General features: G+C 35.1%; 1 protein-coding gene across 2 annotated transcripts in view; it reads right to left on the reverse strand.

The window, feature by feature from the left end:
* The window catches only part of LOC117116603 (cilia- and flagella-associated protein 91-like), a 29,269-nt gene extending 23,107 nt beyond the window's left edge, over positions 1 to 6,162 (reverse strand). Inside the window, exon 1 of one of the 2 annotated variants that reach the window (XM_033260674.1) lies at positions 6,030 to 6,151. The gene's annotated coding sequence lies outside the window, so the exon portion shown is untranslated. Of the gene's footprint in view, positions 1 to 6,029 lie in introns of both variants that reach the window. The other variant, XM_033260673.1, reaches the window with a different exon arrangement.
* Between the last annotated feature and the right edge of the window lie 10,149 nt (positions 6,163 to 16,311).

A 16,311-nucleotide genomic window follows, 5' to 3' on the forward strand; every position in this document is an offset into this window, starting at 1 on the left:
GGTGTGGACCGGCGGCGTCTGGATCCACACCCGTACCTCAAATTTTGAAGTGCCCTTTTGTGTGACTTGCATGATTGATTGTACTCAACTCCAGCCATTTTGATTTTTTTTGTCACGAATCAGTTTGTTTTCAATAATTTGTGTTAAACTACAACGTGTAGTAGTAACCTGGATTATTTTGGGGCTACCATGGTCGATGTCGTGTTAACCAGTTGACATTTTTGATTGTTTTACCGATGCATCCTGACATACTATAAGTGTTGTATTGATGGTTTAGTATCAAAATCACTCTGTGACAAAAATCGAAATAACGCACCTGGAACCACAGAAACAATGTGGCTATTCCATTTATCATCAATTAAGTGAAATGGTATAAATGCCATATAAAAAAATTGAAAAAAAAACAATGAAAAAAAACCAAAAACAAAACAAAAAGAAGAAAAAAAAAACAATAAATAAAAATAAAATTATTTAAAGGGAATGAACAAACAGTTTGTGATGTGGGCATCCTTACTTTGTCATAAGGTAAAGTGTAAAGTGTTTGTTTCCTTTTTAGCTCTTTTCTTATCACACTATTCTGTGTTGAAGGTATTCATTGTTGAATAAAAAGTTACACAATAAATAAATAAATAAATAAATACATGCTGAATCAAGAATATTTACCCAGTGTAAAAATCGTTTTTTTTTTATTCACGGGCTGCCTGTTTCCACAGAACACCGCTTTTAAAATAACGAGTTAATCGTACGACCCAGTGTCAATCATGCAGATGATGTTTATCCTATCATTGTTGATCTAGCCTAATTAAAACGTTACAAACAACCAATTGTTGGCTGCAATTATTATCAATTGTCTACATTTGTAGGCATTGAAGTGAATTGAAATTTATGTGAACTGAATAATTAACTATATCTTTAAATAAATATCGCGAAAAAACAGAAGTAGCCCCACCATTTCATGTTTATATTTATTGTGTATGCCAATTCATCCTGGTTCTAGGCTGTAGTCAATATTATATTACAAATCTTGTTATTTCTGGCTTTAAAATACACCATAAAAGAAACCTAGGGCCAGAAAATGTAGGAAAACTTTTCTCGCGTGTTCATTTATTATACGTAATAGTTGTATACGAAAAGAGACAAGCACCAGAGTGCGAACAAGTACGACTTGGCTCGTCTGCAACGGCGGCCCACCCACTTTTTCTACTGGGGTGCTTGGCGACCCCCCCCCCCCGACTGTTCCCAGCACCAGTGACAAACATTTTATGAACGCTGCAATGTTATCATTACTCTTAATGGAGCGACGTTCTAGTTCTCTTTATGCTAACCACGAAGATGTATTAAGTGTAACTGATTGGCTTACAGTAAACCTTCAAACTAGCGTACGTAATATAACCACATTTAAACTCTAATTTAACGAAAACAATTTGATAGTCAATTAGGCCATTTTTTTAAAATAAAGTTGCCTGAAGGTTAACTACAGAATTCACAGTACACTGTAGTTAATGTGTTATAGGTTGTAAAAACTGTATTGAATAAAAGGAAAATATTTCGAATAAAAAAAATCTTTCGCTTGACAAAGTTAGGAATTAATCATTTGTGAAAAAAAATGATAGGCTATGTCAAGTGTTATATTGAACAGTGGCAGATTCAAGGGGAAACCCAGTCAGCACGGGACACCATCCTTTTTTTTTTTATTATTATTATTTAAAAAAATGAAGAAAAAAGACAAAATTGTATTCAACTTTTAATCTGAGAGTGCCATTTCCGGCCATCTAGAGGTACCACAATCATAATTGTCCTTACCTCAGCCCCAACAGTTGTGGGGCTGAGGCGGGTGGAAAATGGACATTCTATTTACGCAAGACTCTCGACTTCGACTTTGTTCGGAAGTTTGTGACGCGTTCAAGGGGAGGGGAGGCTAAATTTTTTTTAATGGAGATACAGTATAAGGAAAATTATATTCAAAGTCTAAGAGTGTACTTTCGGCCATCTAGAGGTGAAATAATCACAATTTTCTTACCTCAGCCCAAACCATGGTGGGGCTGAGGTGGTATTCTCCATATACTGAAGTACCCAGTGGCGGATTCAAGGGGACCCAACTGGCCCCCCCCCCCCACCCTCCTAAATTGTTCAATAAAAAAATGGAGATATAAAGAAAATTATATTCAAATTTTATGTCTGGAAGTGCGATTTCAGGCCATCTAGAGTGCCATAATCACAAATGTTCATATCTTAGCCCCAACCATGGTGGGGCTGAGGTAGTATAGATCTGTTGAAGTACCCTCCCTGGGCCCTTCTATTTCGAATTCCTGGATCCGCCACTGGAAATCAGACAAATATGAAATCATAATACATTAGCTTGATGTCTATAAAATAATTTACCAAACTTCGTAAAATAGCCGTAGCTTCCAGGGGGCTTATCCCCTGGATCCCACCGGGGCCCGGGGGCCAGGGGCCCTTCGCTCGCATACCCGACCTTATGAAATGGCACCCCCCTCACATTCAAAAACGTTCCGCCGCCATTGCTCGTCTGTCCATGGTCTGTCTGTCTCGCTCACATTTATTTTGACCATGATGACGTCATCAAAATGTAAAAAGAAGTCACATTATGAAAGAGAATTGTCCCAGCTATCGATCAAGGATAAGCGAGATACGCTCAAGTGAGTACCGGTATTTTAACAAATTACGTCATAGATAAAAAAAATTCGGTTTTTTGAATTCAGAAATTCAGATGGCAATATGATGACGTCACAATGTCCGATCAGCCATTTTGATCTATGAAATCATATCTAAAACTCGTGTGCTTTCAGAATATGTAATAAAAGTTTATGGTCCTAAGGAGTTATAATATTGATTAAAATTATGCATGATTTTGGCATATTTCCACTGTAGTCAACGCAAACGTGCGCACGGATTTGTATGTTATTGGCCCTAAAAAAATATATATATACTGAAAAAGAATGGAAATTTGTGAATACAGTGTCAGAAACCCAAATATGTAAAAAAATAGTAATTCATAGCTTCCTTACATATTATCAATTATCATTTGTTACTAATTACCAATTATAAGATTTTATAAGTTTTAATAATCATTATAGAACAATACAAAGTAAATGACAGCAGCACTTTTGAGACTAACAATTATAATGTATTGTCTAGCTTTCGTCCGCACAGTGGACGTCATCAGGAGCAGGGACGTAGCCAGGATTTTGAAAGGGGGGGGGGGGAGCCGTTATGTGAATTACGTAGGACCCCGGCGGGGTCATGGGGGCGAATCCCCCTGTGAAGTAGCGCACTCTAAACGTTCTTAGGACTGTTTGAGAGGATAAAGCAATAGACGCATTATAAATAAGCGCAAAAATAATTATACAATAAATCAACAGTGGCAGATCCAGGAATTCGAAAGAGAGGTGAACGAGGGAGGGGCTTTCACAGACCGAGGAACCACCCACCTCAGCCCCACCATGGTTGGGGTTGAGGTAAGAAAATTTATGATTAGGGCATCTCTAGATGGCCGGAAATTACACTCTCGCACTTCAACTTGAACATATTTTTTATTTTTTTTTTCCTTAAACAAATGAAGGGAGGGGCCTTAAATCCACCTCTGCTCAAAACATTCTTTATCCAGAATAGTCATAATCACGAAAAATTGACATGAAAAACCAGATCACATCCTAAAATCAAACAGACATATATCTGGAGCCAACTCGATGGAGTTTAATGTCATACGGTACCCAGGGAAGGGCACAGATCTGTTTTGAAAGGTGGAGGGCACTCACCTCAGCCCCACCATGGTAAGAGCTGAGGTGAGAAAATTTGAGGAAATAGTACCTCTAGATGGCCAGAAATGACACTTATAGTAAAATTCATCATCACATCACCATTAGTCAAAGTGAAGCGCCAACAAAAATTCCCATGATCTTTTATCAGGGATTTTTGACAACCATAGAGATCTTATTAATGTGTGTGTGATATACTATAGAAAACAAAGCTTAAAAACATTGTCTTTGAGAATGTACTTTACATAGGCCTACTTAAAAAACGTGATTTCACAACCACCTCAGCCCCACCATGACTGGGGCTGAGTGGGGCTGAGGTGTGAATTTGGATTTGACCTACGACCGGTCATACTTCCCCGACGAAAGCAAAGTGAGCGTGGTCGAGCTTCGACTAAAAGATTCCCAAAGTGGTCCTGGGGGTGAAGCCCCCAAAAATTTCGACAATTTGGGGGTTTCAAAGACTTATTTTATCGATTTTAGAGTCTACTAATATGTAAAAAATACATATAATATTTTTTTCTCCCCGACGAATTGTGATTTTTCTCCCCGACGGAGGGGCCAGCTCTCCCTGACGGGGTGCCTTGGCCCCCGCCACCCCTGAACTGTGGTCACTAAATAAATCGTTCGAAAATAAGATAGATTGTTTCCAACGAAGCTTACTAAGACGAGTTTTAAATATTCATTGGCCATTTAAAAGAACGAACATTGAACTACATAAAAGAGCCTGTCACGAGAAATGGTGCACAAAATTTATGAAAAGACGCATGAAATAGATAGGGCATCTCCTACGATTACTAGACGATACACCTGCCAAACGAGCTTTCATGAATACCACCGAAAGGCAAAACGTCACAGAGGAAGACCAAAAACCACATGGATACAAACAATAAATATATATTAAGGACTTAAATCAACTTACACTGTAACACTGCTGAAACACGAACGCGCATAATCAGAATAAATAAAAAAAAGTGAGGGAAGAGATGGAATCTGATAATAGAGGGTGTAAACGCTAAGTCTACTAATGACGTCTAAGTGAATAGATTATTATTATTATTATTATTATTATTATTATTATTATTATTATTATTATTATTATTATTATTATTATTATTATTATTCAATTAAAAAACCCTAAGAACATTTAAATACAATGTTTACATCTGATTCACTTATTTTAAATATATGCAACTTTTAATTATTGTTATCTCATTTGTTAATAACATATCCAAGGTCCTGCATAATATTTATATATAAAAAAATAAAAAATAACTAGTGGCTAGGAAATTTAATTTTTTATTAAGTACTTAACATAGCACATGGCTGTGCTAAGCGACAGGAACAGAGAAAATAATCTGTAACTCATAAAGTGAACTAAACCAGCACCTATACATTACTTTTTAATTGCATAACAAACCATTTGAGAGGTATTTTTCGATCACAAACGAACTTCGCAAATCCTTTTGTAAGTCAAGAAACTGGTTCGATCGATTGTAGCGAAGGAAGCGAACGTTATTCAGAAATTATACAATTAATCATTTGCAAAATTCCTTTCCGGCGTTAATTTGTAGTTGGCATTGTTTAGATGACACCCATGGCTGGTGTAAGTTATATGATGTTATCCTCCCAATCAGACGCACATACAGTAGAAACTAGTGAAACCCAAGTTATATAGGGCTCTCTGTATGCTCAATTTTCAGTCGATAGAATTCACAGTATAGGTAGGCTTACTTGCGAGTGTAATTAATTACAAATTTAATACGATTTTCTATACTAGGGTTTTTTTTAGTGGGTTTCTGTTTTCGAGGTCTCTGTTTTCGTATAGCTGGGTCTTGTTTTTTTCGAGTATCGATTACGAAAACAGAGAACCGGCATTCGAAAACAGAGAAACAAAAATTCGAAAACAGAGACCCAAGAATTTGAAAACAGAGACCCGGCATTCGGTTTTCGAGACACCCGTCATTAAGTCTTGAGTTTACATTCGGATTCGCCTACATAATCGCCGTTATTAAATTTAGTTCAAAATAGTGTGCTGGGCTTTCGTACGCCGGTGCCTGCAAAATTCGGTACACTGGGTTCGGCAAACCGGGTTTTGGCCAACTGGGATTTCATTTTTCCGGTGAACTGTATTTGGCAAACTTGGTTTTGGAAAAGTGGCCTAAATTCAGCAAACTGGATTTTAGGCACCAGAAAGATTTGAGTAGAAAAAAAAAATGTCAAGTATAATTTACAAGAGGAAGCATCACTCACTCTGATAGTCCTTTGCGTATGGAAGTTTTCGAAGTATTTAAACTTAAGTTATAGTTGATGGTTGTCTTTGGTTTGTTGGTAGTCTTCAACTGGCGTTCCCTTCCGGCATGCGTTCCAGCTAAAATAAGCTTTGGTTGCAGCCTGCACAACATGATAAGTTGGCTCCGTCTCAAATTTTTCTGGTGCCTGATTGGCTGCTTATAATAACTCCGCCCACAGGCACTACATCATTCTATTCGCCCAATCACACTTAAGAGTTTCGTCGGCCCAGGGACGCCTCACGGCCGGTGAACCCAGTGTGACCAGTGATGCAAATCAAATTATTCCGAGACTGATGGGAAATTATGCTAAATTATGCCAAATGTTAAATTTCGAATAAACGCCCCCTCCCTCTTTCAAAAATACAAACTAAACCATTAATACTATTTTTTTCTTCAGTGAGAATTTAATTAATTGTATATATATAAAGTATAAAATAAAAATGAGTAGTTGCATATAAGTCTTCTTTTTCCCATGAATCAATAAACCCCAAAGAGAAGGGGTATTTTTATTCCTAGATGGCGGAAAATTAGTTTTTCCGACTTTTGAGTTGTCTATTTATGACTTTTAAGTTCTTCCAATTAAAGATTTTTCCCCTCTTAAAAACGATTCCATGAATCAAGAAAAACAAAGAGAAAGGGGGATTCTACCCGGGAAAATGTTAATTTTTAAATGGCGGGAAATTATCTTTCCCGACTTCTGAAATGTCTTTTAATGACGTTTAAAATTCTTTTTTCCCCCTTGAAAACGGTGAGGTAAATTTTTCTCATTGTTATTACAGTAAATAGGCCTATTATGTGTGTACTGGTATACATAGGTTGCATACATTTTTTCCCTGAATCGATGAACCCTAAAAATAAAAGGGGGTCGGTCCTCCCCCAAGAAAATGTTGATTACCCCGCCGTGGGTCCTCCCCCGAGAAAATGTTAATCCCCCCCCCTCCGTTCCCACGGCCATGTATACAATCTCGCATTATTAGTAGTCTTGCAATAATTTCGCATTCTTTCTATTGTAGGCTAGCCAGCCAATTCAAACACTGTTTAGTTTTCAGGATGATTTCCAAGCAAGAATCAAGATGATTATAATGAAACCTAGAAGTAACATTGACATGCAAGCAGCGGAGAAAACACTAAAATTCCTCAAAAGGCTTCTATACATTTAAAAGCCGTCGCTTGTACGACGATTTAGAGGCGGTCCTAGAAATATGTGATTGGTTAAGGAGGGTTGGTGCTGTCTCTTATACACATCTAGATGTGTATAAGAGACAGCCTCAGCCCCACCATGACTGGGGCTGAGTGGGGCTGAGGTGTGAATTTGGATTTGACTGAAATCAGATCATCTAGACAACAGTGCTCGATACATAAGCAGAGCAATATAAAATCAAAACAAATGACGCTTGGTTACAAATTCAACATTTTATTGCGCTACAGGCTGTTTCATGAGGTACTTCCTCAATCAGGTGCTAGGCTCTGAATGAGAATGCAGAATAACAATCATGCATGGTGGAACTGTTAATTGCTATATAGATTATATTGTTATATAATTTATTGGTAACCAGGTTAATTTGTATACTCATTATTATTCATAGTGGTGATTAGAAGCTCTGTATTGTATAGTCCTATGTATATTGGTATCGCAGTAGAAATTTTCTTCTATGCCTACATGCACTAATCAATTCATTCCTACGGTTGAGTGAGCTTAATTCAGGGTTACATATAATAAAATATTTCTCGAGCAAACACAGATTACAGCGTTTACTGATATTGGAGTATGGTTTGCATTTACCTAATATTTTCCATTTAATTTCATATTTTATATTATCGGCTTTAAGTGCCGTGCTGTTTTTATACTTTTCATTACGGAATGAGCTAGCATTAAAAGTTTGTTCTGTAAAAGTTTCTATTTTGTTGTCGTCTTGGCGTATATACAACTCCTTTGGCTATGCACTTGTTGGATAGGGGGCACACGTCACGACAATTGCATTCTTTGACGTCATCATCTGTGCGGATTGTGGTATTAACAAGTACTGATTTGTTGTGTGCAGAGATTATTAAACCCATATTCGGCATACAACTTTAACTTATCTTGATCATAGAGAAAATAACTTTAAAGACCAGCCTTTGAATTCGACGCGATAAGGTGATTATCAAACCCTACGCAAAAGCAATTTTGATCAACTGGGTGATCAAACTTATCCTAATGTCAACCACGGATCGACGCCCTTGATGGTCTGTGTTTGTACAGAAGATATCAACAGTCGGTTAATATCAATTTGGTTTGAACAAACAGTAACTTGCCTGACAACGTGATAATAACGTCACGTTTATCAGGTTTGTTTGAAATGACGATTTAAATTGGTCTCTTTGACCAGGTCGCCATGGAGACAAACTGCTAGCTGTCGTCCAATACCAGTCTCAGGATTTGTCTGGGGCCGGCAACATCAATTTCAATATCAATTTTCAATTTCAAAAGGCATTTTATTTACTTCCATATAACACATATACAATACAATGGTTTAAAATAAAAACGCAAACAAGCTATGGAAGAAGGCATGATCCCAAGAAGGTAAAGATCTTGTGATGGACATGCCTTAAAGCCCGGAGAAAACAAAGCACCGAGACAAATTTCGACGTGACGATGGGTAGTTACGACGGAGCAGAGACATGTGAGCTAATCGGCCTTTTCATACTGGCAAAATTAGAACCAAAATATGGAAATAAGATTGGCCTCTACAGAGACGATGGACTGGCAGCATTTGACGATACACCCCAGCAAATCGAAAGAATAAAAAAGGACATATGTAATGTATTTAGAGAGTACGATTTGAAAATAACAATAGACGCGAACAAGAAAGTGATTAACTATCTTGACGTTACACTGAACCTAAGCGACGGAACCCACAGGCCCTACTAGAAGGAAAACAACAAGCCCCTCTACATACACTCAAAAAGTAACCACCATTAAAAATGTCTGGCGGTGACCATTCCTGATACCTGGTACTATGCCCAACATTTTCCAGTAGGTTTCATCGGGTTAACTCACAAGCCGATCTAGCTTAATTTTGGGGTACCGGTTTTTTGCGTCTGGCACGCACCCCCCACCACCGGAAATGTCTGGCATTGACCGATTCATGTTATCTTGAACTATGCCGAATATATTCTGGTAGGTTTCATTGGGTTAATTCACAAGTTGATCTAGCTCAATTTTTGGGGCCCTTTTTATGCCCCTCCTGACCACACCCACCACAATGGGACCGGCAGATGCCCATTCTCCTACATAGACAGGCACATAGAACATTACTATATACACAAAAATTGGTTAACTTTCCAGCTATGCTGACACCCCTGGGCTCCCGGTCTATATGTGAAGAAGGTGAATAAGAAGACGGCTGTACAAGTAAGCCTATATCAAGTTTCATTTGGAATGTTTAAAACAATGACGAATTTTTTAGTGTACAGTCGACATGGGCGACGCCACTTGGCAAAAATAAATAAATAAATAAAAATGCTTGTACGTCACACGCACACGTAAAAAGGCTCAAATGAAGTAAAAAACCAGAGTAGCAACTAATTATTTATTATTATTTAACAATTATTAAAAATGTTAAAGATGAATGTTCTGTTTTAGATGACAAAAGAATAACTTGGGATTATTGTAAAATGAAAGTAAAAGAGTTTTCAATCAATTTTGCAAAACACAAAGCAAGGGTTAAGAGAAAAATTGAAAAAGAGATATCAATCAAATTAAAACAACTTCAAGATCTCAATCCGGTTAATAAGGATCAGCTCTACGAAATCGAGCGTCTTGAAAAAACCCTTAATAAATTCTATGTAGACAAAATTAAAGGGCAACAGATCCGTTCACGCATAAAATGGTGCGAAGAAGGTGAAAAAAATAATAATTTTTTCCTTGGGCTTGAAAATAATAATCAAATTAAGAAAATCATTATTAAATTGGAAACAGATAGTGGTGAGATTATTACGGACCAAAAACAAATTTTAAAACAAGGAGTTGATTACTTTAAAACTATTTATAGTTCGATTAACCCCGACGAAAATGAATTAAATAATTACTTAGTGTCACCTACGAAAATTCATATATAATATGAATGTCATAGACGATCGATTTGGATCGAAGGTCTAATGTCTGTCCAACAATGTACACAACAAAAAGAATTACAAACTTTTAAATTTAACAAATAAGTAAATCTTTATTTATAAAATAATAGGTCTTCTTTTTAAACAATGAACAACACAATACAAACAATACAAACATAGAAAACATTAAATATTAAATATCAAATTTGCAACCAATGCTTTTAATTCAAATCATAACATTACTTAGCAATGATTAATTTGCGTCCAATGCACACTGCGCCCCATGATAAGCTTACAATAAAACTGCTCGTCTCATGAACCTCACAGAATTGGCTGTGGGTTGACTCAATCGTATGATAGTAAATTTTAGAGTAATTCGAAATCTCGCGCTAGTCATTTTATATGACCGGCTGGCAACGGATTTACGCTTTATGCAAATTTAGTAACAATACAATCACCTTTTTGTCAATGACTAACAACTTGTTATTCACTAAGTGGATTAGCATATTATTTAAATATTAGGGCAACACGCATATGGTAGGGAAAAATATAAGTTCTAATGTGACACTTAGACTCAGTTAAATTTGATTATATTTTAAATGAAAATGATCAAAACAGTTGTGAAGGTTTGTTAACATTGCAAGAAATGAAATAGCAGTTAAGAGTATGGCATTGAATAAGTCACCCGGCTGTGACGGTCTACCTGTAGAATTTTATGTTACTTTTTGGGACAACGTAAACCTTATGTTAGTTGACGCATTAAACTATGCTTACGAAAAACGCGAAATGAGCGCCTCTCAACGCAGGACAGTTATATCACTTTTGTATAAAAAAGGAAAACCTGAACTGGTTAGTGACTGGAGACCGATCAGCTTACTCAATGTCGACTACAAAATTGCTGCAAATGTTCTCGCAACTAGGGTAAAACCAATATTAAATACCATTATTAGTGAAGACCAAACTGCATATATTAAAGGACGCTCCATCGGATCCAATGTAAGGTTAATTGATGATGTCATACATTTTTGTAACGAAACCAAGATAAATAATGCCATTGTTTTTGTAGATTTTGCAAAAGCGTTCGATACTGTAGAATGGAGTTTTGTCAGCCAGGCTTTAAAAAGATTCAATTTTGGTATATCTTTTATTTGTTGGGTAGAAACATTGTACAAAAATGTACAAAGTACGATTTGTAACAATGGTTGGGTTTCAAATTATTTTTGTCTGCAAAGAGGTTTGAGACAAGGATGTCTGCTCTCCGCTTTACTTTTTATAATTATTTCAGAAGTATTAGCGAATAAAATCAGGCAGGATTCTTTAATTAACGGTATTCAAATACCATGTGAACATAATGACACCGTGGATATTAAAATATCCCAATATGCTGATGATACGACACTGTTTGTGTCAAACAAGAGGTCATTAGATAGAGTACTAAAATTATTAAATGATTTTGGTAAAATGGCTGGTCCCAAGGTAAATTATCAAAAAACAATAGGCATTTCTTTTGGAAATATTAACAATAAAGCTTTTAGGTGGACTACTGATCCTGTTAAAACACTAGGAATATATTTTAGCAAAAACATGAATTCATGCTACGATCAAATATGGAAAGAAAAAATTGAAAAATTAAAAAAAAACTTTAAACAATTGGAGTCGTAGAAACCTCACTCTCTTCGGCAAAACAACCATCATGAAAACACTGGGGTTATCTAGCTTAACCCTTTTAGCTGCTTCCATTCCCACTAGTGAGGAGGTTATAAAAACTGTAAACTCTTTAATTTTTTCCTTTTTATGGAACGGTAAGAAAGACAAGGTAGCTAGAAACGTGGTAATTCGGAAACCGATTGAGGGCGGGTTAAATATGTGTGATTTTGAAAGTCACTGTGGCTCTCTCAAAGCCACTTGGGTAAATAAAATCTTAAAAAGCTCCGCTACAAGGGCACAGGTTGCTACTACCTTTTTAAATAAGTTAGGACCGGATAATAGGATTTTTAAAATGAATTTAGACAAGATTAAAAATATCCCAAATTTAAATTTAAATCAGATCCCATTATTTTATCGCCAGGTTATTTTAGCATGGTATTCATCATTTCAGATATATACACCTATATCAGCAGAAGAAATAAAAAGTAAAGTTATATGGGGAAATCATGTATTGATAAACGGCAAATATAATCCTTTCCCTCATCTAAAACACTGGATTAATTCAGGAATAGTATATATCAATGATCTTTTAAATAAAGACGGCATATTATGCCAATATTATATTAAAAACAAGCTTAAAACCTCGGCAAATTGGTTAGTTGAATTAAAAACAATAATTGATGCTATTCCGGTTTCATGGAAAGAAAAAATACGTAAAAATCCAGGAAAACTAAATTGTATATGTAAAACAAATAAACAAAATATACAGGTGCTTAAAACAAAAGATTTTTATCATCAACTAATATAAAAAAAATCTGTAAAATCACACGTTGAAAATAAGTGGGAATATAAATTAAATATCAAAATAAATTGGCATAAGGTATGGCTTTTAAAACTCATTAAAATTAAAGGAAGATTACTAATGAATTTTAGTTATAAATTTCTTTTTAATCTCATACCATGTCACAAAAACTTATTTAAATAGAAACTTATTGATTCGCCTCTGTGCAAAAGATGCAAAATTGAAGACGACTACAAACATATGTTTATTTCATGTAAAGAGATCACTTTTTTTTGGAATCAATTTAAATTTTTCTTGCATAAACTGGACCTCCCAAATGCCGTTATTACTTTACGTTCACTTATTGTAGTTGACCATTTAAAAGGTCAAGATTACTTTTTAATTAATTATATGTTAGTTGTTGCCTCATTCACAATTTTTAGATTTAGAATGAAGTATTATGATTGTTCATCAAAACCAGATTTATCAAAACCGAATTAGAATGGCGTATAATTGGATTTACTTAATTTCTTCTTTTTTTTGAGTAGATTTTTAAGTTATAATAAAAATGAAATGAAGGTAAAAAGGAAAAAAGAGAAAAAGGGGAGAAAAAGGGAGAAAAACTGAAAATGTTTCGCTTGGTTGGCGGTAGTAAAATAATTTATATATGCCTATGTATAAGATATGTATATGCCTATATCATTGTTGAATAAAATTGGGTAAAACCCCCCCCCCACAAAAAAAAATAATTATTATTATTTCAAACAAGTTGTTTACAGGTTGAGAAGCAACATTGATACATATTGATGTTTCAGTGGCTATATTTATAGTTTTTTAGTAGTAATTCCCAAAATTCACAGCATTCATTTTGAAAAGAAGCTCCTCTCTTTACTTTGCAAAAGTTACCCATTCAATATTCCCCAACCCAAAGAAGGGGCCGAGGGCGTCAATTCTACGTTTTACGGTATTAGATAAACTAAATGCAGATAGTGAAATAAAGTGAATTTTTTATATTGGAGTTTATAGTTTTTTTTTATGATGTTCTGTTTTATCAATTTTTCATCCCTATTGAGAAAGCCCTAACGCAAGAAATTAAAAGATTCTTTACATCCACTCAAAATTGAGCTGTCCACCCTGAAACTGAAAGTTGCAACTTCATACAGTAAAATTCACTAGGGACATTAGTGTAACATTTTACAACACATTTGACAGATAATTTTAGTATTGAGTAATTTCTAATGTTTGACGCAAATGCTTGGTTTAAACGCTTACACTATCATTGCACCCACAATTAGGGCCTAGGATGGATTTGCAACTGACGAATATAAACATCGCTAAGATTACGCGCGTGTCAAACACATTACCTAACTACAGTTTTACAGTACACTATATAGTTTAAACCCCACTTTTCATAGTAAGTGGAATGAACAAAATTTTATGTACACAAAGGAAAATGCTATGCTGTGTCAAGTACCACATGTATTTTTTTTTATCAACATGCACCTTACGTTTGTATTTAGTTATGTACATGTTTTCTGTCCAATATTGTCCAGTATTTTATATTTTATGAACTCTGTATGTTCGAATCCAGATAACTTCTACGTATATTTTTTGAAGAATCACATTTACTTTGGAACAGCTTTTATCTTAAGTAGTACAAGTCCAATGTATTTACTGCTTGTGTTTGTAAAGAACATTGAGGCTTTTTGTGAAATGTGCTTTTTATTATTATTATTGTTAATAAAAGTAAATCTTTTGTTATGTGACAATATCAAGTTTTAAAAAGAAAAGAAACTCCACAGAAATATACAATTAACACATACTACAGGATTCAGTAAATGATAAGGTACAGGATTTAATGAGAATTCTGAACCTGTACACACGACATATCAAGTGTGAGATTCACTTGATGAAAAATATGGTGATAGTTTTCATTCCTATTTTGAAATAAATTTAAAAAAAAACTGGTAAATTTTATGAACCAAAAATATTTAACCAACACCATGGAAAATAGTAAGGAAGTTTCTACAATGTAATGAAAGAAATATGGAGGGTCGCCACATTCTCTTAGCTACAACATGTACGCCACATAAACATAGGTGTACATGCAGCGCTTAATCCTGTTTTCCATAAAACGCTACACTGTTGCTACACTATGTAGCTGTCCCCGACGCAATTTGGAAGGCCCAAATTGGTCGGCGACAAATTGCCTAAGCTGAACCGGGTTCCACAAAACGATACCACCTTCTCTCTTCTTCAACGATCATTATACTTGATTTTCTTGTGTTAGTTACTAAATATCAATTGTATGTATGAAGAGATGCCCATAAATAGACATGATGTGATGTCATCATGATCAAATTTACTCTGCAAAAAAACGTGTAGCGATTTTAAAGAAGATGAAGTTTAGCCAGATCTACAAGGTAACAAATTTAAAAAATGTTACTTGGGTTTCGTAAAGAACATTTGATTGTCGTGTTGTAATCTAGCTTATAGGAAGTTTCAATAGTCTACTTGGAAAACAAGATATTGGCAATTTGAAAGATCAAATAATCAGAATGCTTTCTGCTATACTTTCTTGTATAATATATTCGAGGAAAGTGGAGCGGGCCACAAGTGTAGCTTAATTGTTTAAAAACCGCATGGAATAATACTGTTTCTCTAAGAACATAAAAAAAAATAAAACTTGATCTAATGTTAAACTAATTATCATTGGTCATGATTCGATATGTTCTGCTTTAACATGAGCTTCAGTTGTTTGTTTGTTTATTTATTTATTTTTATGTTTCCAATTTTGTTTATTTGGCTCTGCACTTATTTGTTTATTTGTTTTGTCATTGATTTTCTTCTTTCATGTTTGTATCTACTTTTATTTCATTTAAGACATCCATCACAAGATCTTTGCCTTCTTGGGATCATGCCTTCTTCAAGGCTTGCTTACGTTTTTATTTTAAACCATTATATTGTATATTTTGTGTTCTATTGAAGTAAATAAAATGACTTTTTAAATTGAAAATTGATATTGAAATTAATCTGGGCGGCCCCAGACCCAGCCCATTTTTGCTCTCGTTAGAGATATCGGCAATCAGCCGGATCTGGAAAATCGCCTCACCCCTCGTTGGTCAAATCCTGGGACTGGTATTGGACGACAGCTAGCAGTTTGTCTCCATGGCCACCTGTTTTGCCGTCATTTATCCTCTCGCTTTCTTCACTGTTCCCACTAGGCTGCATAAACGCCCAACTCCCGGCCCTCCTTCACCAATTGCAGGCTCCCTGTGCAATTGCTCTAAAACATACAGTGATAATGAATAGAGATACTATGTTCAATAGAACATGAACCCAGTCATTTAAAAAAAAAATAACCACTGTGACCTTTAAACTCAACCTGTGTACACCTCGTGTTTGGTAGGAGCAATATTTGATAATTTTCACTATAGTGACCCTTGTGACTTTTGACCTATAGTTGAAGAGTATTTTTTCATGTTTAGAAGGTCCTAAGGATCAGTTTTTTCGGGTTCTTTGTGCAATCAATTAATAATGTAATTTAACATCCTAATTTTTCTACAATGTAAATTTTATTGTATATAATGTATTTTATTTGATATTTCTAATGTTGCATGTATTTATAAATTTTATAATTATGTATTTTTATATTGATGTTTTTTGTTTTTTTTTTTATACTGTAATTGTGTAATTCTTGAGCAATGACTTTTTCTCA

Source organism: Anneissia japonica, unplaced genomic scaffold, assembly GCF_011630105.1.
Source record: "Anneissia japonica isolate Jap-2015-1 unplaced genomic scaffold, ASM1163010v1 scaffold2737_len523936_cov211, whole genome shotgun sequence".
In the NCBI taxonomy this organism is placed as follows: domain Eukaryota; kingdom Metazoa; phylum Echinodermata; class Crinoidea; order Comatulida; family Comatulidae; genus Anneissia; species Anneissia japonica.